The sequence below is a fragment of the Passer domesticus genome, chromosome 4 (assembly GCF_036417665.1).
Source record: "Passer domesticus isolate bPasDom1 chromosome 4, bPasDom1.hap1, whole genome shotgun sequence".
Lineage (NCBI taxonomy): Eukaryota > Metazoa > Chordata > Aves > Passeriformes > Passeridae > Passer > Passer domesticus.
In genome coordinates, this window is record NC_087477.1 from 15934351 (window position 1) to 15956795 (window position 22445).

At 41.1% G+C, this 22445-nt stretch overlaps 2 long non-coding RNA genes across 7 annotated transcripts in view; one reads left to right on the forward strand and one right to left on the reverse strand.

Moving 5' to 3' along the window:
* The window catches only part of LOC135298592 (uncharacterized), a 115745-nt gene that overhangs the window by 71542 nt on the left and 21758 nt on the right, over positions 1-22445 (reverse strand). Inside the window, exons 3-8 of one of the 6 annotated variants that reach the window (XR_010360603.1) lie at positions 20424-20583; positions 19811-20002; positions 19210-19309; positions 18949-19115; positions 2080-2139; positions 850-1095 (exon numbers count right to left, since the gene is read on the reverse strand). This is a non-coding gene — a long non-coding RNA (uncharacterized LOC135298592). Of the gene's footprint in view, positions 1-849; positions 1096-2079; positions 4002-18948; positions 19116-19209; positions 19310-19810; positions 20003-20423; positions 20584-22445 lie in introns of those variants that run through there. The other 5 variants (XR_010360608.1, XR_010360607.1, XR_010360604.1 and 2 more) reach the window with 5 other exon arrangements.
* Positions 16948-17570, forward strand: LOC135299918 (uncharacterized). The gene is made up of 2 exons (XR_010361753.1): positions 16948-17256; positions 17407-17570. It is a non-coding gene; the product is annotated as an uncharacterized LOC135299918 (long non-coding RNA).

Sequence of the window (22445 nt, forward strand, 5' to 3'; positions counted from 1 at the left end):
GAGGTACCAGAACAAGGCCACTTCTAGAGTAAAGCGTTCCTCATTGCCTTTGGTTTCATTCTTTTACTCACTTAATTGGTTTCATTCCCTTTTGGGCATTGCAACCTACTGTAAAATTACTGTACACTTAGGGTATTTTCTACAGAATAAATTAATATTGCCAAAACCCAAGTGGGAATGAATTAAGTAAGCCCTCAAACTGCTAATATCAGCTATTTCCTAATTTTTGAGGCACTGACTGCTGATATGGGTTTAATTGAATCCATTTGGATGATATGTATATTTTTGTATATAGACATGCTTTTCTGAATTATCTTAATATGTGTTATACCAACTATCACTGTGTCTACAGGGAAAACACATTACTAAAGTTGTTATTTAATAATTAATCAGATATTAATCACAGTTTTTTTGTGTTTCCAGCCAGCTCAGGCATTAATGTTTTTTCAATTTTTACCAAGAAGTGACATTTTTATATAGAAATAATTTTTTTCCAGTAGATAGAAGCTTTGAAAATGTATACAGACAACAGCCCTTTATTTCTCACCATTCTACTCAATAATGCTTTCTTCATTTTTGCATTGCATAAAATCTGTTGGTTAAAGAGCACTTTCAAGGATATATATATATATATATATATATATATATGGCTTAGAACATACAACCCTCATCAAAATTTGGGGTTTAATTTCAGACTACAATTCACATTTGCCATTTTAGATGGCAGCTCCTGTTTTTAGGCCTCCAATTAGCTTTAAATCCCTTTAACCCCACTACCTCAGAAGTGGGGATTTTCCCCCTTCTTCTTCCCCTCATCATAACTTTATAATTTCTTTGATGTCACCAGACCTGGCTTGTCCAGACAGCTGCAGTGGGTGCTGACTCAATGATCCTGGTGCTGTGCCTGGCTGAAAAGTGGCAGATTTAGTGAATGGAACAGGAGGAGATCAATGAAACACCTCTGTGTGCTGTTAGCCAAGTACCTCATATGCTGTGCTCGTGGGCTGCACAAAATACAGCACTGTGAAAGCTGGGAATAATCTTCCAATTGTCTCAAGCAGACATTAATCACTTTGTTTCATATCATTATTTGTACTTGATACAGGTCCAGCCAAGAGCCAGTGCACAGCCAAGAAACAGAGAAAGATGGATGCACATTGTAAATATTAACTAACACATTTCAGGCTACAAACTCACTCTGTATCCCTCTCTTCCTGAAGGATTTATTCTCTGACTTAATAACTGTATACATCCTGTCCCATCATGGCTCTCCTTTCAGACAGCTCTTTTCTGCCCTCATGCTATCTCTCCCCAAGCTTCTCCCTGAATCTCATCCAGAACAATGCTATGTGCCCATAATGGCAACAGAATTTCAGAATATTTCTGGAAGTCCACTGAAAGAGCCAATTCATCTCATATTTTTTTTCTCTGAACATCTCAGCAGCATACAGAACTATGGGGTGAACTAGGGATCACAGTAAAAACAGATGTCATGTCTGCAGCTGACCTTTGTGGTACATAAATTACAAGGAAACAGCCATCCTTCCAAAGCTGGTGGCATTATCCTGCTGTTCCCATGTGCCCCGGTGCACTCAGCTTTTTGCATAGTGAAAATGAAAAAATAACTACAACAATATATAGGATTTTTTTTAACAACAGAACTTTTTAATACATAGGATTTTCAACCTGAGTTTTCATTTTGCTTTGCCCCTTTCTGTTTACTTCTTTCTGCATTTGGAATTCTCACATTTTAGCTTGTATCTGAATTCTCCAAAGCCTTTCCAGAGGCTAACAAGAAAGTCAAACCTAAATCCTCTTTCTCTAAATGACAGAAGGGTCTTAATAATTTCTGTTCCCAAACCTTATCATCAGTGGAGAACAATTTTGTTTGTAAATAACAGAACCTTTTCTCCCTAAATACATGGGATCAACCAAAACTCTGTCACCTTGTCTACATGTTACCTTCATTGCTGCTCAGTACAACATCAAGTAAATTTTCCTGAACCTTGTAATTAGAGAATTTAGTAGAATTTAATAGAATTCTGCATAGAAAAGTTATAAAGGAGCACATTCACTCACGAGTTTCACAGGCTTGTCTTCTGCCTCCCTGGATCCTGTGGCACACAGGAATTATGAACACTGCATGATACAAATATGTATTACATCATGTATGAACACTACATACAACTATGTACAAGGATGAACTCCAGAAATTGAGGAACAGCCATCCCTTTACACTTAACAAATGCTACCTAATGCTTTTTAGGCTCCTAAATGAGAAACTTGCTTTGCAGTTTCTCAGAAAGATGAAATACTCCCCTCTGTCATGTCCAGACTTCAGGCAGACGGGATTTTCTCATTTGGATTTTTCTCATCACATTTGGAGGCATATGCTCTGCTGAAAATGAATGAGGGTTAAGATCTCAAGCCAGTTCTAGTTTGAAAGTCACTGCCCACATTCATCACCTCTTAAAGGCCTTCCCAGAATGCATAAAAGAAAAGCTTTTCTAGATGTTTTCTGAGAAGAACAGAACGAATTAAAACTTGGTACAAGTCAGCAGCCTCCCAGATGGCTTATCACAATATTTACATCATTGCAGCAAGCCTCTCTTTGCCCTCAGAAGGGAAAACAGTAAAATGGAATAGGATGAAGAATCTAAGTATATTATTTTTTTTTTGGGGGGGGGTGAGATTTTACTAAGAAACAAACATTTAACTTGACTCATAACTGAGGACCTTGCTGAAGTCTGCTATTATTCATCTTCTCCTGGGGAGACTGCTTTCCTGAAGTATTGCCTCAGGACCACAAATCCCTTAGAGAAAACACTGGCAGTGCAAAAGAACTGCTCCAAATGGATCATTCAAATAAATATCCATCTTGAGAGCTAAATTCGAAAGCTCTCTTCTATCCTGTAAATGTATCGCTTTTCAGATATAACAGAGGTGTCTTTTCAAACAAGAGGTGTGTGCATAAAGCAGAATTTGCACAGCACAGCACTCTAACATGCTCTGTGAAGTCAAAGCTAACAAGTTATTGAGAGACTGAAACTTCCTACTCTCTACCCCTTGAGCCCAGAGGAATAAGATGCTCTCAGAAATCAGATTGATTGGTTTAATAACCTTTTTTAACAAAGGTTATTAAACCAATCAATCCAGGAACTAGGACTTCTATGAATCAAAAACAAGCTTTGCTCCTGCATGTTGCCACAGCCTGTATGTCCTTTAAATTAACTTGTAAATCACAGAAGTGCTCTGTCTTGAATCTGGTCTCCAGAACACAGCTGTGTGAAAGACTCAAGGTAGTTTTTAAGTAAAACTTGCACAAAAGGAAAAATAAATGGTAACCAACTGTGTTTTGACACAGGCCACTTTCTCTCTATCAAGTTTGCTCAGAAGAATCAGTGGAGCACAAAAGGAGGCATCACAAACTCCCAGCACACTGACTGACTGGAAACTGCATTTTGAAAGACTGCCCACTATATCCATTAAACTTTTCTTACGCTTACCTGGACTTCTTGAATTTCTTTGGATTTATTTCAGAAGAATAACAGTCTTCAGAGACAGCAGACTACAAAGGCATGTGAAAGGAGTAGCACTACAATAAATCCCAAGAGAAATTTCCTGTGGAAGAGCACTAAGCAGTAGGATATGAAAGACCAGCAGCTTCTCAGATGCTGCACAAAGCAGGAATTATCTAGACCAGACAAAACACTCACAAAAATGGATTAGATGAGAAGTAAGAAGGTCAGAGATGATACAGATGCAAGAACATTATTATTAAGCCTCTTCCCCTCTGTGTTACTGGCAAAGAACACCTTGATTGTGTATTCTGGGTTGGACTTCTCTTGAGCCACTTCCACTGATTAATTTAGAAATCTCACAAGTGCTCCCAAGAGCAGGACATGTGCCTTTCCCTGGAACACAGAGACACCCTGTGACCCAGACAAGCTGTGCTGAGGGGCTCCTCCCATGGTTTACCTTCCCTGGGAGGCTGGGCCTCTGTGCTGGAGCTCCCTGAGCTGTGTTCTGTGACAGTCACTCTGTGCTGGAGCTCCCCGAGCTGTGTTCTGTGACAGTCACTCTGTGCTGGAGCTCCCTGAGCTGTGTTCTGTGACAGCCACTCTGTGCTGGAGCTCCCTGAGCTGTGTCCTGTGCTGTCCTGTCACAGCCACTCTGTGCTGGAGCTCCCCGAGCTGTGTTCTGTGACAGCCACTCTGTGCTGGAGCTCCCCGAGCTGTGTTCTGTGACAGCCACTCTGTGCTGGAGCTCCCTGAGCTGTGTCCTGTGCTGTCCTGTCACAGCCACTCTGTGCTGGAGCTCCCTGAGCTGTGTCCTGTGCTGTCCTGTTACAGCCACTCTGTGCTGGAGCTCCCTGAGCTGTGTCCTGTGCTGTCCTGTCACAGTCACTCTGTGCTCCTCAGCAGGAGCACTAAACAGAGGCTCCCCCAAGATTTAAGTCCCCAAAGAAATCATCTTCCCCAGGTGTTGCATGGTTGGGGTGTAACACCCCTCACACTCCCAGCACTTTTCCAAGGCAGTGCAGTTCTGCACCATCCCACTGGCAGAGCCCATCTGAGCCTCGTGCTGCTGCAGAAAAGCAGCCTTGAGCCCATTGATCACAAACCTATTTACCTTAGGAAGGTACTTTACTACACAAAGTAATTTTTTTAAAAAATCCTATTTCAGTGTGGAAAAAAACCCCAACTGTTTAATAAGTTTTAACCTAAATAAAATGGCCAGTTTGAGAAAAATTAAGTAATATGTCTAATAAAATCATGACATGCAATTTTAAGCTACAGTGAGCTGAGTAAAATGTGGCATAGGAGCCTGCATTTTTCATTAGAGTTCATTAATCTTGTTAATGACTTATTGAATATCATTGTAAAAATTGATTCCAATGACTACACTGTTATCTGCCTCTTCCAAGAGCCCCGTTGAACTGGCAGAGTGTTTCTGCAGCCCATTCCCTGCAGCTCTGCAGGGAGCACTGCAGCAGATGTGCTTTATGGCTGGCCATGGTTTGAGAGGTCTCACATGGGTCTGACCTGAGCAGGAACATCTGGTTTTCCCTCTTCACATGGGTAAGAGGAGTGTGTGTGTACCCAGGGTAAGTTGCCTAGAAATGCAAATCATCAGCTTTGCTTTCTCTAGTTTGCTATTCTGGGTTAGGCTGAAATCCTATTTTTCATGTAGAATATTTCAATAAATCTTACATATAACAAGAGAATTTCTGTCCCAAGCTGAGGAAGTGCAAGCCCATGCCCTGTTTGGGGATTGCATTCCAGCAAGACAGACCCAGTGAATCTGATTTGAAATGAAGAAGAAAAAACTGGCCTAGGGCTGCTTCCTGGTAATGCTTTTGCTGCCCAACCTGTCATGCACGTATTTGTTTCTTTGCAAAAAGTTTACTGAATAGCAAAAGTGAACACACTCCCTCATTTATAATGCCTTGTTTAAATGAAATTTTGGCATATTTAGGAATAACCTGGATACAGCTAAACACAAAACATCATAGTACACATTAAAATCAATTACTTCAGTCTTCTTTTTAAGTGAAGTAGCAGTACATGACAGTATCATTAAATACTATCAATACTACCTATTATCAACTCACAATTTGAGGAAAAACAAAAAAGGAGAACAATTTTTTCTCTAAAAAGGGACAGACTTGTAATAAAGACAAAACCAAGCTACTTCAGGTAATTTATCACTACAGGAAATAACACTATTAATTGTATCTTAATTCATTTAACTCCAGTAATGACAAAGATTAGCAGCACTGTTGCTTTATATTTTAAAAGATCTATTTATTAAAACTGGAATCTTTGTTCTAAGAAATGGGACTCGGCAAGGTATTGGTCTTTCTAGCTTTGTCATACCAACAATGAAGTAGCTTTTTATGCCAAGTCTTTGGAATTTTCTGAATTCTCCAAGCTGATTCCCATTCCCTCAGCAGGCCAAAGTCTTCCTTGAATTTGTGAACTTTCACCAGACACGTTTTGTTGAAAAATGAAGCAAGATATCACCTCCATCTAATTTCTCTCACAAACCCTTTTAACATTTCTACTCTCATTCTTCATGGTCCATGGGCACCCAAGACTGAAATAGCAATAGATAGCAATTAATAATTTAAACACCTGGTCACATTTAATAGGAAATTAACTTCCATTTTATCTCAGAGTTTTCTACCTCCCTACTGCAGTTTTTGTATTTCCCGGTTTCCCCCTTGCTCTTTTTGCTTATGGAAGTCAAGAATCCTGATAAAATGCTGAAGTCAGTGATATGCCTGCTAAAGCAGTTCCCTGGAAAGCATGCCATGCCAATTGCTTGGCAGAAATAAATATACTAATTTATTTTAGATCTGTAGGAATAAATCAAATGTTTGCCAGAGGAGCCTAAGCAGATAAGATGGAAACAAGCAAAAGCTGCACACCTGCTGCAATTGTTTGAGAGGGAGGATTCACATTTCACTAAAATACCACATTTTATGTTCCTGAGATTAATCCTATTACTCTTTGGCTGGAATCCTGATGCTGCTCCCATTTAGTGGACAGCACATTTAATCATATTTTTATACAGCTCATAAAGCAGATGAAGTCTCTTCTGTGTATGTCACCAAGTCCTGTGGGGCCACAGCTCCCTGTACTGGAGATGGAAAGTGCTGGTTTGGAGTAAAAGCATTTTGCAATGGCCAGAAGGTTCAGTCTGTGGCATGTGGCAAACCTTGCTCTCCTCTGGGGTTCCCAAGCAGGAATGATCCCAGGGCTGTAAGAGGTTTGCTCCTTTGCTGTACCCCTCACACAAGTTATTGGATCATCTTTGGCATTTCAGGTGGCATGATCAGTCTCCTGAGAGAAAATGGGAATGCTGCAGTGCTGCACCTTTCACTTCTCACTTGCACAAGCCAGGCTGTCACCAGGGCTCAGCAGCACTGTCCCTCAGGGCACCGAGCACTTGGCTTTCCAGATCTTTCTCTGCTGAACATGGAAAGCACAAAGGATATTTACAGAATGAAGAAGCTCTGAAAACTTTGGAAATGTATTTACATATATTTTCTTTTCTCTACAGTTAGCTTTGCTTCTAGTTGGATATCTTTTTACTGGAAGTACATGACCTCTTATTTACTCTCTCCTTGCCCTTCCAGGTTAAATTCTGCATTATCCTCCAAATCTGTACATAGTTCCACCTGTGCTTTTGCCATGTCCAGCCAGATCTCACCACCTCACCTGACAGTCCTCAAGTAATTGCAAGCTCTCCTTTAATACCATGTTTAACTAATGCCTTAAGCATTCTTCATTTTCAGAAAGAACAAAAAGCTCCTAAAAATATTTTGCTACTGTTGAAAAGCAAGTTTCCTGGCATTTTACATTTCTTACAGATGAAGGAAACCTCTGCAGCTCCACTGAGTTAATGGGATCTACTCACATCTAACTTGCTGACAGCAGGGGCACTTGTTTCTGTATTCATCTCCCACTGCACCATTTTCTGTGCAGTTCCCTGAGGATCAGTGGAGATGAAGAGGATGCTGACAGTCCTAACTCAATTCCAGCCAGAAAGTGCAGGAACTGGCCTGCATTGACCCTGGTGCTGCAGATCCCCTCCCACTTGGTGCAGGGAGCTGTGACACCTCTGACTGCTGTGTGACAACCTTCCCCTCAAAGGAGCAATGCAGCTCTGCAGTATTGCCAGAGTATTGCCAGAGGATGAGCATTTGCTCATCTGCCCTAAGAGACTCACCTGGATCTCTGCAGAAACCACTGCCAAAGCAGGTGAGATACGGAACTGCCACAGCTCCTGTGGTGTTCCTGAGTCACCACAGAGAGAGACATTTCCACAGATTTAACAACTGAACAAGGGGAAAAGGGGGCAGGGGGAAGACTCAAATGGAAGCTGTAAAAGCCCATCCAGAAAAGACACCAATAGATTTCATATGATGGCAGCTGCAGGAAATTCATTTATATCCCAAGGGAAAAGCAGCAGAAACCCTTCACACACGTACAACAAGACATTCAAACCCACTGAATCACCAAAAGGCAAGGAGCCCTTGCTCAGAGCTCTGGGCGTGAGCCAAGGGGCACGTTTGTTTGTATCAGTAACAGAACAGAAGCTGTTAATGGTGGCTGCTCATGGTGATAACTGAGCTCTCTTCTGTCCATATGTCAGGAACAGAATTTGATTTTCCATGTCTGCCTGAGCTGTTTCCTACTTCACTTATGCTACATCAGGCTGTGGGCACACAGTTGTCAAAACAGAAGAGATAACAGAGATGGAGAATAAATTGATTAGGGCAGACCTGCAAGAGGTTGGCACAGGAAGAACCAGCTGGGAGAGGACTGGGATACTTCAAGAGGTGAAGCACAAGAAAGAATGCAAATTTAAATGCATGTTTACTTTCCACAGTGCTTTGTGTCTTCAGGCAATTACTAGCAACACTCAGCAACACTTCCAAAGGAAGCAGCCATTTAAGGAAGGAAAACACCAGTAGTGCTCCAGTGGGTTACAGGCAGTTGCAGGCAATCCCAATCCCTCTGTGACAAGGTCCTAATGACTGGCTGGGCTGGGAAGGAAATTCCAGCCTCTCTTTCCTGAACTCTGCATATTTTTGTTTCACAGGCCAGGGAGCAGAGCTGTTTTTATTCCCTCTCTTCTGCAATGGCAGGCACGGAGCACTGCCTTCAGCTGGGCTAACTGCATCTCTGTGTGTTTTAGACAGGGGGAGTGGACACTGGCCTGGTCCGGGACAGGGCTCTGCCCCCACTGAACAAAGATCATTCCTGGACCTGTTTCAGCAGGAATGCCCAGTTTGCTTCCTTCATCAGGAGCTTCCCAGCAACAGCAAAGCTAAACTGCAGAGCAGCCTCCCAGAACCCTCACTTCTCCATCTTCACTCAAGGCTCATCTAGAATTAATTCAGTACTTCCACAGCTGTGGAAAATAAGCATATTTTTCTTAATGAATATAGGATTTAATAAATTTAAATTTCAAAATATTTAATAAATTTAAAAAGTAAGTTTCTGAATTACAATTTAGGAGGATTTTCAATTAAAAAACTGCTGTAAAAATAAAGACAAGGTTTATCCCACTGCAGTACTGTCTCTCAAACAGTTCTGATCCATAAATGTTTTAATCAAGATTCATCTACCAGACCTTAGTTTCACTGGATGACTCCATCATTGAATTGATACATGAATTAATAACCACAATATTACCCTATTTCTTTTACAATCAAAGCAGAAAAATATCCGAACCTTGCCAGAAACGGATATTAAAGGGTTTCTAAAGCCTCACATTTAAAATAACTTTAAAATACTTTAACTGAACATATTTGGAAATGCAAATCTAATGGTTTCAAAGGAAATCTCAGATTGTGTAAATTAAGCCAGGATTTAGGAAATCTAATCATAAAGCATTATTCCCCCCCCCGCATCATTAGGAATTGTGAGGATACTTCTCTGAGATGGTAGGAAGAAAAAATATGAAAAAGAAAAGAATTTATGCCATCACTTTCTTCTGCTTAATTTTTACATCATACCTTATGTACAGCTTCATGGACCATATTCCTGGGCTCTATTAAAATCTAATTCCTGTGTGCAAGTAAAAGAAGTACAAGTACTCCATGAAAACAGTGGATCCAGGAGTGAAAACTTGCAAGGTAAAAAGAACAGCTAAAGCACAAGATTAAAAAAAAAAAAAAAAGAAGAAGAAGAAGCAAAAAGAGCATGAACTAATTAACATTCTAAGGATTAATTTAGGCACAGAACATCTGTTTTCACATGTCCCTCTGATGAGACCCAACGTGAGGGCTTGTGTTGGTTGGCTTTGAAGCTGTATTTTATTATCCAAGAAGAGGTTCTGAGTACAGATTTTGATAGGGATTATGGATATCTTAGTAACAGAGGGACCCCCTGGGCCCCTTCTAACTACTCTACGTCCTTTATTTCCACTTGACTTGTATCCATACAGCATTCTCTATTCCGTGCTGAAACATTCTCCACTGGGCACACTTACAGTTTATATTCTATTTGAACAACATGGAATGTTCCATCCCTCATCTGCTTTCCCACAAAACAGGGCATTTTAATTCTTCTTTCCTGTATATTCTGCTACACAGCCAGCTAGTTACCTAAAAATCAGACAAAGCCCTTACCCATTTCTTTAATTTTTCTGCACTTACTATTCCCCTAATTTAATAGCTTGTTTTCTAATAGCACTCTCAAATCATGTTCATATAGGGCCAAAGAAGATCCCAGGGTTCTAACAATAAAGAAACCATCTGCAGCACCATTAGAAATATTTCTTAATCTGGAAAGTTTCGAAGTCCCCTGCTTGCCCTCCTGATTATAAATACAAAATAGAAACTGTTTAAAATCCAGACAAATGTCCCTGGTGGATCTCTCTTTGGACAAGGCTGATGGATTTCTATCAGAGAATAGCCATGCAGAAATTTAAGTCTTTTAACACAGCAAATCTGACAAATCCACACTGACCACGGTAATTAAACAATTCAGACTCCATGATCAGCAGAAATAATTCATGCACACACTGAGCTGTCCTTGCAAATTAAGACTCAGGCAATTTGGTGGGCTCTCAGCGATGGTGGCACTGATGTTTTTTACCTGCACCCATTCTATGTGGAACACATTTCTCAGGCTTTCAGCACTGGCCTACCCAGACCTTCTCATGAATAAAGAGTTATTTTCATTAATTAAGTGAACTATTCCCACCACAATTAGCAAGTGGCTTGTTTTCCTATCTGCAGGTAACACAAACTTGCAGGTCATTAACTCCTCTCCCCCCACTAGATAATGTCATTAACACATGCAATAATGATGTTTTCCATTGCTCTGTGTTACTTCACTGAGCATCACAACGACAAGATAAAGTACTGAACTGACAGCAAAATCTTTTCAACTCACCCACCCCCAGCCAAACATTAATCAGTCTCTAACTTGGTCATCACATCAAAATAATTTCCCAGGGAAAAAACCACTCACCTTGTTGACTGCTGAACAATTTGAAGCAGGAAAGAGCTTTTTGTATTTTTAAAGGAATAATTGATTCTGTAGCTCTCTGGCTGCTGGTCAATACAACAGTAATTGGGATCATCATGACTAATGCACAGACCATTTTACAGGTCTTTCTTATTAGCACAACCATTCCTCAGCTCACCTCTGCTGTGCTGGGCCAGGATGTTGCCCCTGTGCTTGGGAGAATCAGTTGTTAAACTACATATGCAGCTCTTATTAGGCAAAGAAATCCTATGTATGCTTTAGTTTATTAAAAGCAGAATTGAACTTGCTATTAAGGTACTGCTCTGAGTGTGCCTGTCTAATTACGTGGGCCCCCAAAGTGAAACAAAATCCCTTCTGTTTCATCTTGGGTGTGTTATCAGTTTTGATTGGCATGTGTGTATCAAAAAAGAAGGGTTTTAAAAATACTGACCACCTTCTTCTTATTCCCCTTTTGGAAGTGCCAGTTTGGAGCTCTGGCAGCTCACTGCTCCCTTTTGGAGAACCTGAAAACAAAGACCAGTGTACTCTGTCCTTGTCAGACACAGACATTTTCCCACCTCCTGTATAAATCCTGTGCTCCTCCTGCATCTTCTGAAACTCTCATATTTATGAGCAGACAAATAATCTGTTCCTCAAAGAGTTTCATGCATTCCCGTGCCCTCGACTTGTACCTGCAAAGTGATTGTGATTCCAGCTGTGTCACTGTTAAATATGCCATTAATTACCTCAGGAAGGCATCAGACCATACTCAGAACAGACTGTAAACATTTGATGTCATTAGGTAATGCACTGAGGCTGTTTTTAATGCCATAACAGCTCTATTTATATACTGTGCTGCATAATTAGCTACTAATGAGGCTCTAACTTTCACTGCTGTAAGGCCTAGATAGCTGTTCCTCTTTCAATGAATTCATTTTTGCTGTCTCATTAACACACTAAAAAACCTGCAAATTGTATTTTAATTAAAAGCTAAACTACCTCTGTCTGGAGACACTAATGAACAGATACACTCCAAGGGAGATACAATAATGTTGCCAGTCAAGAGGACAAATTCCTTGCCAGAAGAGCAACACGAAAAGATAACACAGCTCACTCTCTTATTTCAAGGGCAGGCTCTTCTCTACTTTCTCCCTTTTTTCCCCTTAATTTTCTTTTTTTATACCTTCAGCAAGGCTGCCTACTCTCAGATTGACAAATTGCAAGCCAGACCCTAAGGAACAGCAAGACTGTCTTAAAATCACAAGGTGTGTGTATTTTGAGCCTTCCTGATGCTTGCTGTTCCCATCAGTCTTCTGGATCACACTTCCTGGCTTTTTCCTGTAGCTGCAAGGGCTGAAAACACCCCAGCAGAAACTCATCTAACTCCATGACTCCACAACCACTGCAATAAAATCATGAGCACTGACCACAGAGCTTCATTTCCTGACTGCTGAGGGCACTTCAAGCAGTTCATCAAGGGACATTGTCAAATACAGCAAGTCACCAGGTGGAAACAAGGTTTGAAATACACTGGGGAAGGAAGAGCATCCCACTAATCTGACCAACACCCACACAGAGGCAACTGATTGTACAGTGCTCCAGTGCTGGAAACAGACACTCAGGTTTTTCAAAAAGACCTCTTAAGGCAACATGAAAGTCAAATGGAAAATGACATTCAGAACTCATGTTCCACACTGTATTAAAGCACTGTGAACACATCCATCTGCAAGGAAATAACCCAGGAGCAGGACAGAATAAACAGCAATTAACACAGGAGAGAAGGAAGCAGCACTTTGAAACAGTACAGACAGTTCAAGGAATATTCAGGAACAAGTTCCCCTAAGATCCTACAATTAGTGGCAAAGAAGGGACTGCATGGTTCTTCCTGGAAATTGCTGACAGGAGCTGTATCAGAGAAATACAGGGGGGAAAAGATCACCATGTAAAGGTTTCTGGATTAACTGCCTGCTTCCCCTGCAAACACAGGATGTTGAGCTTGCTGTTCCGCCTCACTTCATGGGATAACTGGGAGCTCACTTCTTGGGATGACTGCAAGGTCACTTAGAAGATGACACCAGACCCCTATGCACTGCCAGGAGTTCTGGTTTTCAGTCTTAAATTCAGTACTTCATTCCCATCTCCTTCATGTGAGGAGTTCCTTAATCTCTCATGAAGGGTTTTCCTAATATTCAACTAAGTGGTGGATATTAGGAATGCTTAGCAGCCTACTCTACCTAAAGATGAAAATCCAAATTAAGCCAAATTAATTAAGAATTAATTCCCTTTAAATCACAGCCCAAATTTCTCTCACTGATCAATTATTTATGGCATTAAATGATTTACAGGACACAAGAGCAGATTAAATTAGGTGACAAAAGCGATTTCAACTCTCATCAGAAATTTTCCATCCTGTTTTTTTAGAAATTCACCTTTGAAAGATAAGTTTTGGCCTGTTTACAAGGCTCTGTGTTTTGACTTTGTTTCACACAGAGCCCCAGTTCCATTTTCATTCTATTACAAGCCCTTCTCTCTTCCTGCTCGAAGGGATAATTCTGGAAACTGGGCTTTAAAGGAACCTGTCACCTTCTGGAATCTCTGAAAGTCTTCCGAGATCGCTGGAAAAGTACTGGCCCCTTGCAACCACTTCACACCAGGACTCTGAATATCAATAAAGCTGCAATGAATTAACTCTGTTATTGCCCTTCAGTGGAATAACTCAGCCCAAGTATTCGGGTTTTTTCTGGTGAATGAAAGATTGTGTTATTTAAGCAGTTGAATGCACAAAGATGCACACAGTTACATGAGAACATTTGAACTTCTGGATACTCCTTTTGAAATCTCTTTATCTGAGCCCCTGGATCCTGCAGTCAGAGGTAGTAGCAACTGCTAATACTTTACTTTTTTTAAGACTAAGTCTTTCTGACAAAAAAAAAGGCAAATAATCAAAGTAAAACTTTTTTTTCTCATGATCACCTATGAAGGCTGAGCAAACAGAATTAGAGCAGCAAGCTGGTCTTTAGCAAAAAAAACTTTCACAAGTATTTTAATGCATTGCAGATAACCATTAGAGAAGGATATGAGACAGTCTTCAGCCCAGATTTATGGAAAAGAAAGAGTCATTTAAAAGGATCTATAGCTTTACTCCTCAAATATCCTCTTGAATTATGTACCACACTGCACAAATCTGATCTATTACAAAGGCAACAAAATTGCTTTAGGAAGCATTTCCCTCTGTCTTGTTGATGAGGATTATCTGTTTACAAATGACAGGATGAGGAGCTGACATATTTTATCGAGTGCTTCTCATAAATCCCAAGGAATCTTGTTCAATACACTGCCAGGTGATGATTTTTAAATGCTCAGGAGAGTTTTCAATTCAAACATATGTGTGTTTTAATGAGTCACACAAAAAATGGTGCAAGCAGGATGCTGTGTGTGAGGAAGAGCATTCAAAGAGCAACAGCTGCACGAAAGCACGGTTAGAAAAACCAGAAAACATCTGAAATATGGAATAAAATGGTCAATAAAGGCTAGGGCTCTGCACCCACATTTAGGTCATCAATAAGTTTATCCAGTGTTGATAAAGGAATAGAAATGGTTTGAAATTAGCTGCAATGCAGCAGTTAAACCACTCTTTTCCAGTCTGTGTTCCAGAGACCCTCTGATGTGCATGGATTGCTTCTGGAGTCCCAGGAAAGGCTCTGCTCATAAAAACAAGCATCACTTATCCAGAGACTAAAGCTAAAACACACAATTCCTCAAGCAAACAGGCAGGAGATGGTTGGAATTCCCCAATGTCTGCTGTGCAGCACTGAACACTGGAATAGCAAATTGCAAGAAAAGAACCATTATCAGCAAATACTTCAACAAAGAAGGATAGAGTTGGTATTTTTCACATGAGTAATACTTTTACTTGTCATCTGATTATGCTTGAAAAATGTCATTAATCAATGGGACTTCTTGTGTGAATAAGGATAACTCTCCTGAGAAGCTGAAGAATTAATTCCCTGATAGTTAATTCTAATATGCAATGGCCTATTTACACAATTTTAATCTGAATAAAATAGGAAACGTCACTTCAACACTAATACAACATTTCTGTAAATTATGCACATTTTTAAAGCTAATGAAGCTGTCCTTATTTCATTACAATTTGGCACTGCAGTTATTTTTAACTTATCATTGTGACTTTTAAAATATTTTGCAATTAAATTACTTTAATTCATTTGTATTACTTGTAGGCTTGTATGAAAACTATTTTTTTATCATGCCTATTAGGATGAATGAGGGTACTACGCTTTATTACCCATGTTCAATCCCATTCAAAAACGTGGCTGCCTTCATTTCCCACATCAATATGGGTTCTTTCAATCCTGCTCTCAGTGAGAGCAGAAACTAAATTTCAGTTGATTTCACTGGAAGCAGGTCTAAATAATGAATTTATGCTGCTAGGAAGGAGGATCAGAAATTATATTTAACACTGTTTTATGTTTTACAAATAATTTACTATGTATGGAACAAAAAGATCACAAATACAGTGCTTTTAATTTAATTTAACTGGGTAAATGCAGGTCAGGCCTCAACTAGTGTAAAGAGACATCTCTTCATTTGAAGACTTGATCCTTCCCTTTATTCCAGTGTTCATTGTCTGCAGGTGTAACCAGGAGCCCCCAAACACAGTACCAGCATGTATTGCTGCTGGGGACCACAATGAAAGCAGTAAAAAGCAATCACCTGGGAAACTCTGCTAATTGTAATTACACACCTTCCCACCACTGCCCTTTTCCCTGCACATCCCTGCAATGCACTCCTGCTCCTGTGCCCCAGCACAGACACCACCTGGAATGTGCCCATCCAAAAGCAGGTGAGCCCTTTCCATGACACAAATATCCCCTTCAGATGGCTGAAGGGAGCAGTGACAATGCCACGCTCTGCCCCAGCAAACCCCACAGCCACATTCCCATCCTGTTTACAGCAGGGCCCATCAGCACTGACTGCACACTTCAGTCCTGGCAGCGCTGAGAGTCACAACAAAACTCCTCCCACTGAGATTTTACACACAAATTCCTCTTTCTGTAAAATTTGGGGAAATATTGTATTCCTCTCACAGGCAAGTGATGGATTAGGCAGCCCCAAAGGATGTTCTGGCTCTGTCCTGAGGCTGTTGTGCTGTTTGCTTTCAGACTTAGGCAGCTTCTCAGCCAAGACCTACGAGTGCCATTTGCTGCTACCAGCACAGACAGCTGGAAAAGCCCCCTGGATAATGGGGAGCTTTCAGTCCCCAGAAAGACTGAGGCAGCAATTCAGAATTAATGTGCAACTAAGGCAGAAAAAGGCCTGCAATTAATCAGATGCTTCAGTAATTCTTGAACACTTTTTCTGTGATTCTGCTTTCCTCAAGAATATGTAAACGAGACTTTAAAAACACACTTAATTTTTTTCTTTGTAATGAAGATAAAAATTCTGCTGCTAAGATGGGAGACTCTAGTAAGGAAATGAAAATGCAGCTGGAAGGTGTCTGCTGGGTCACCTGTATTTATTAGCATGGCAGCTGCTACTAATGAGACAGAGGAAGGAAGCTGAGTAAAAAACATTTGTTGATTTCATCACTCATTTAATGTTTTGACAAAAACTCAGCTAAGTCACTGTCCAGTAACCCCGCTTATAAAACAAGACTTATAGAGAGGTTTATGAGGATAACACTAGATTAGAAAAGCTCTTTCCAGGCTTTGTTAAACAAGACACAAGGCAGTGCACTGCATGTACAACACATTATTTCACAACAACAGAGAGACTGGAAAACTAGACATTTTCTCAGTATGAAGCCAGTATGAAAACATAAATGGAAACATGAACTTGCAGAATTAGGACCTGGAACACGCTGAGCTGACAGATGTAAATTCCAGCATTCACACAGATGGTGAAAGTGGGGTTTGTTCTCCAACACCAGCAAAGGCTCTAACTGAGAGAATCCCTGAGACAAAACCCATCAAGTGACAAATGCCAACTGCTGATTTGCCCTTGAGGATTTCTAACAGGACCTGCCACATAACCTTAAAATGCCCATGCTTTTCTGTCATGCCCCTAGAACAGCAGCAAAGCCCAAGCTCTGGAGAAGTGTGAACAGAGACCCTCACCTGAAGCAGCTGCTGCTCTTCTGGCCCCACCTGAACCAGGTTTTAGTGACAAAGGCCATTTTATTCCACAAGGAGTCAAAAACAACCATGATAAGGTTTACAGAGCCAAGGACTTGGCTCTCTGGCAGGTGAGTTTTGCCAGCCAAGCAGTGCATTCCTGCCTGTGGACAGGTGGAGAAGCTTGTCCCATTCCCACTGCCCTGGATGGAGTTAACAGCTCTATCAATGGCTCCAGCAATGGATCACTCCCATCAAGGAACTGTATTTTGTTGTACCAGCAATGCCAACAGCTCCAGAAAATCACCTGGGAACACACAGCAACCTGGACTGCGCATGGAGCAGCTCTCATCAAAGGGAAGTGCTCACTTAAAACCCTCAGAGGAGCTGACCAAATGCCCACAGCCCAGTAGGGAATTCCTTGAATAAAGACCTAGAATAAGAAGCATATTTCTTCATTATCTTCAAGAACTTGGAATAAACTGCTCCTGTTTGCCAGGGGGTTAGGATTCCTGAAGGCTGTCCCTCCCCAGAAAAACCCTACCCCTCCATTGGTATGAAATATTTGGATTCTCTAGTGGGACATAAAATGTAGAACATTTCTGCAGATAAACAAGTGAAAGCACTTCATAGGTTAGGGAAAAAAGAGAAACTAATTTCTGCAGGTGATACAGACTCTCAGAGTGAGAAAGACAATTACTTTTTACAGAGTTTTTCCTCTACAGTTTCAGAAGTAGAACAGAAGGAATTTTCCACTGGGGTATGAGTATCTTATCATATCATTATCTCAGGCTTATTTCCTCATTTGGAAAAGTTACCTTTCTATTACAGGCTCTTCAAAAATGGAATTTAAATGAGCAAATCTATATTATGAAATCAATTATGGTCTTAACAAGGTTTTCTAATGGCAGACCAGAGAACAGCATAATTTTATTTAGCTTGTCTGTTATACTAACTTATTTGAGCACATAAAATCCACAATAAGTGCTACACACATAAACTGATTTGTAGGTGACATTTAGATACTCAGCACCAGAATGACCATGCCCAGTCAGCTCAGTTCACATGAATCCACTAACACACAGTGACTTGGAGGACTGACCCACACACCCAGGGGGATTCAGTGCATGCTCCACCTTTTCAGAACAAAGTGCCATCCCCCAATGTACACCTCTGATTTTTCTCTGACATGACACAAATTATATTAATGGACTCAATTGCAGCCCTACTGTATTAGATTGCCCTGCATAATTACTCTGAATAACCTTTATTTTACATCCCCCAGGTAATTTATGACAAGTCCTCATGTACATCCTTCAAGGTATTCAAGTGCTGCTGAAAGGGGCTTCACTTCTTAAATTATGGGAACCTATATAATTTTTTTTGTCTTCTCAGAAGATCCTTCTTACCACATGAAAACAGACGTAAATCTACTGACTCATCCCCATGGCTTGTACTAATTCAGATTTCATTTACATGCATGGGTGGTCATATATTTTAATGAAGTCTTTTGCAGTAAATACAACCCATGTCAGAAACTTAGGAAAAAAAAAAAAAGAACTGGATTTCTACGTATAATTGGGAATATGAATTCATCAGGTTAGTACCCATTTACTCAGGAGCCTTAAGCTGGTTTTCTAACTCCTGCTCTGCATTGTGAGGGGTCATGGCTGGACAGAGAGCTGTGGAGTGTTCACTCAAAGAAGTTAACCTGTGCTGGGACCTTGGAAAGGTCCAGCTGTAAATACTGATCCAGCTGTAAATACTGCTCAACTTAATCACACACAACAGTTTGGCTCCTAATGACTGACATCAAACCTCACCTTCTGCCTCACCAGGGCCTTTGGGAAGGCTCCAACCAGCTTCCACTTACCAGAGAAAGCTCCTTGGCAGAACAGATATTGCTTGGCCAGTGATGTCACAGGGGGGAAAAGTGCTGATTTTTCCATCAGAAACACAGTGAAAGAGTCTTCCTCTGAAATACCTCTGCCTGACATCCCAAAACCAAAAACACCATGGCAAATGATTAACTGAAGTGCAAAGAGAGGAATAATTATTTTCAGAACAGAAGCCATTTTTCTTACCCTTTGTTCAGTGGTCCTAACAGATGTTGTTCGCTGAACTGGACTCCCACACTCTTCTGGATTTGTGGTTTCACTGGAAGAGCTAAGTCCTGCAGGATGACTGTGTTGATTGAATGGAAAGGTAAGTGGTGATCTCAACTGAATCTATGTTAAATCAACTGATGATATCCTGGGCCTCAAAATAAAGAATAGATACAATATTGGTGAAGCTAGGTTTTCATTAAAACATTTTAGAATAAACTCTTTGTCAAATTCAAGCTTTGCACAATTTGTAGAACTGGTCTTCTATAAACGGAACCTTTAGCACTTGCTTTGAAGTAGGCCTGTACCACTGGTTTGGTTTTTTTTTTCATACTGTGACATCTTCCAAGAAATCATAAACAAATTATCATTCAAGAAAAAGTACGGATAACAAATCTGACCTGAAATAACAAAGCTGTCTGAAAGTCTAAGGACAGGTTGCCATGGCCAGCTCTACAGGATGGCAAAAAAACAAGGCAGAAGAAAAAGAGTCAAAAGGAGGAGAAAAAGGAGGAGCTTTCCCAATCCTAGGAAAATCTCAACAGAAGAGGCAGCACCCTGCCATAAACTGAAGGCATACCTGTGCTTTATCATCCTTCTTTCCAAGGTCTCTTTTGATCTCCATCTGATGCATGGCTCTTAAGGAAGGATGGATTTAGCTGCTGCCTTTACAACAGGGAAGATGAACGCAGCAGCTCCACCAGAGACAGATTCTCAGAGTTTTGGAAGTGTTCGGGGCCTGACCAGCTGGAAGGGTTTCCTTGCCCCATGGCTAGATTTCCATGTAGGAAAACCAGAGAAGAGAATTCACTTAAGAAGAGCTGCTGGTTGGAGAGTCTCCCTTGGAGGTACACTCAGCCAGGCAGAAGCTGTGACACAAAGAAGCTCCTGTGTCTCTGTGGGCACTCAGCCTCCAGCCTTTACAACCCATCTGTCCCTCCCAGAAGCAGGCACAATTTTAGGAAATTTGTGTGACAAAAGCCTACAAGGGAACTCCTGTCTCTTTTCATCTCTCTGTTCCTTCTTCTAGGTGTTCCTGCTAGATTTCCCCCATCTAATCTAACAATCTATTAACAAACTTTTTTTTTTTTTTATATTCCCCCCAGATAATTTAGTTCTCGGCCTCTGAGAGTGGCAGCTGATCCCTAAACTTGCCTTCTGTTCCCTGAGAAAAGGCCAGTCTGATCCCTCACCCACCTGGTCAGGCTTCCTGCTGTGAAGAGGATCTCCGTGGAGCAGAGAGGAAAGAGCATCTGAACCTTTGTACACAGCAGTGAACTTTGGGCTGGGCAGAGTGAACTGACCCAGGAACAACTCAGGAGCAGCCTCAGAGGTGCTCTGCATCTCAGGCAGCTGTGGGAAATGCCCATAAATAAATAAACAAATCACAAAATGCTTACACCTAGAACTGAGCTAAGGCTCTCAGGAGTTACCAGGTCACTCATCCTGTCACTGATTCCTGTGCCTGATGTCCCAGTGTGACAGCAGCTCCCCCATTTCCCAGCCAGCAGTCTCTGTTGTCTGCAGGAACTGCTCTGAGCCAGCTTCCCTCTGCCACCACCCCAAATGTCCAACCCAAACCACAGCACTCATTTGGAATCAGAGCCCCTTTGGGGCCAGGCTCTGCATGTCCAACAGGAGGTGTGGAATATTTCTGAGTGATGAAGTGTCCTTGGCAAAGCCAACTTTTGTATCACTGAGAATTAATTGATTTCTCATAAAACTTCATTTGTTTCCTGCCTAATTCTGCCTAGCATGAACAGTTTTAAACAATCTCTTGCAACCACTTCTCTACTTGCTTGCCTTTCATTTTCTCCAGAAATTAAGTACATTACAGCAGCATATCTTTAATGTTTATTATAGAATAAATAACTTATTCAGACATAAAAATATTTTGAGCCCTGCTGTTATATGTACAATGGTATTATAGATAACCCAAATTCAGACAGTAAAAGTGATGCCAGAAAACAGCAATACATATTTCATTGGGAGAAGCTTGTGCTCTTCAGATGTAACTTTAATTTAATATCTCTTTGGGCACTGTAGTTTAGCTGATTTAACTTTTAGTCAAGAAGATGAGTAATAAGGATTTAAACTATATGGTTTTCAAACTGCAAATTAGTTATCTGACTGGTTTTCACTTACAACAATGTAAAAGTAGCAAAGTATTTAATTTACTTTTATGGCAAACAGTGCATTAATCAATTTAAATTTCTTCCTCTCTCTTCATTCTTTCAGCAGATTAACAGAGCTGTATAAATGGATACAGTTCACACTACTTTGACTGAGCTTTTGGACTGAGGGAAAGGAGGTGATCACTTATAATGTAAATGGAGGGTTGGAAATTCTTTCACAAATTAGAATCTCTTCACAGATCCTGACCTGATTTGTACTGTTGGCAAAAATCAAGCCTTTGTAAACTAAAAACATTGTCATCTCAACATGAACTTTTGAAAAGAGACCAAAATTAATGCATGCATATCAAAAAGAATGAATCAGGTATGTCTTTAAGAATTAAGATAATGGATGAAACCTACAGTGATCACTGGGAAACGTCAGTGAAATGAGAATACTTTCATACTGGAGCACCACATTTCTAATTTGATGTTACTTTCTTAGTAACCTTGACTAAACATTACAGACTGCAACGTGGACATCCTCAGACATTTGCCTGTAAGAAGAAGAACAGACTGTGCCCATTGGAGGAGCTGAACCAGTGCAAGATCCTTTCCATTGGAAGGATCTTGCACTGTTCACCTGGCATCCCCCACGGCTGCAGAGCAGATGCTCCAATGGAGTTACTCTAAGTAAGGGTGAGAAGATCCATTTTGGCAATGGCAGCCCTGCCCAGAGGGTAACCAGTGCAGAGGGTAGCACTGTGCACACACTGCTGAGCTCTGCACAGTCAGGGCCCTGCCAAGCACTGGCACTGCCCGGGGTGAAGCAGCTCCTGGTCCATCCTGCCCTGGTGATGGATGCACGTACATACAGGGGCAGAGAGGTGAGAGCCAGCAGCCCCAGAGCTGCATTCATCACCATCCAGGCACAATTCCACTCTGCATTCCCTGCCTTGTTACCAGCTGAGCTGCTGTGGGTGTAAGTCCATAGGCAAGGCTGATTCCCCAGGAACTGAAATAAATGGCTGCTCCTTTCCAGCCCTGCTAGGGCTGCAAAGCCAGAGCACTCCTAGAAAAGGGAGCTGCTGTCAGTTCTGG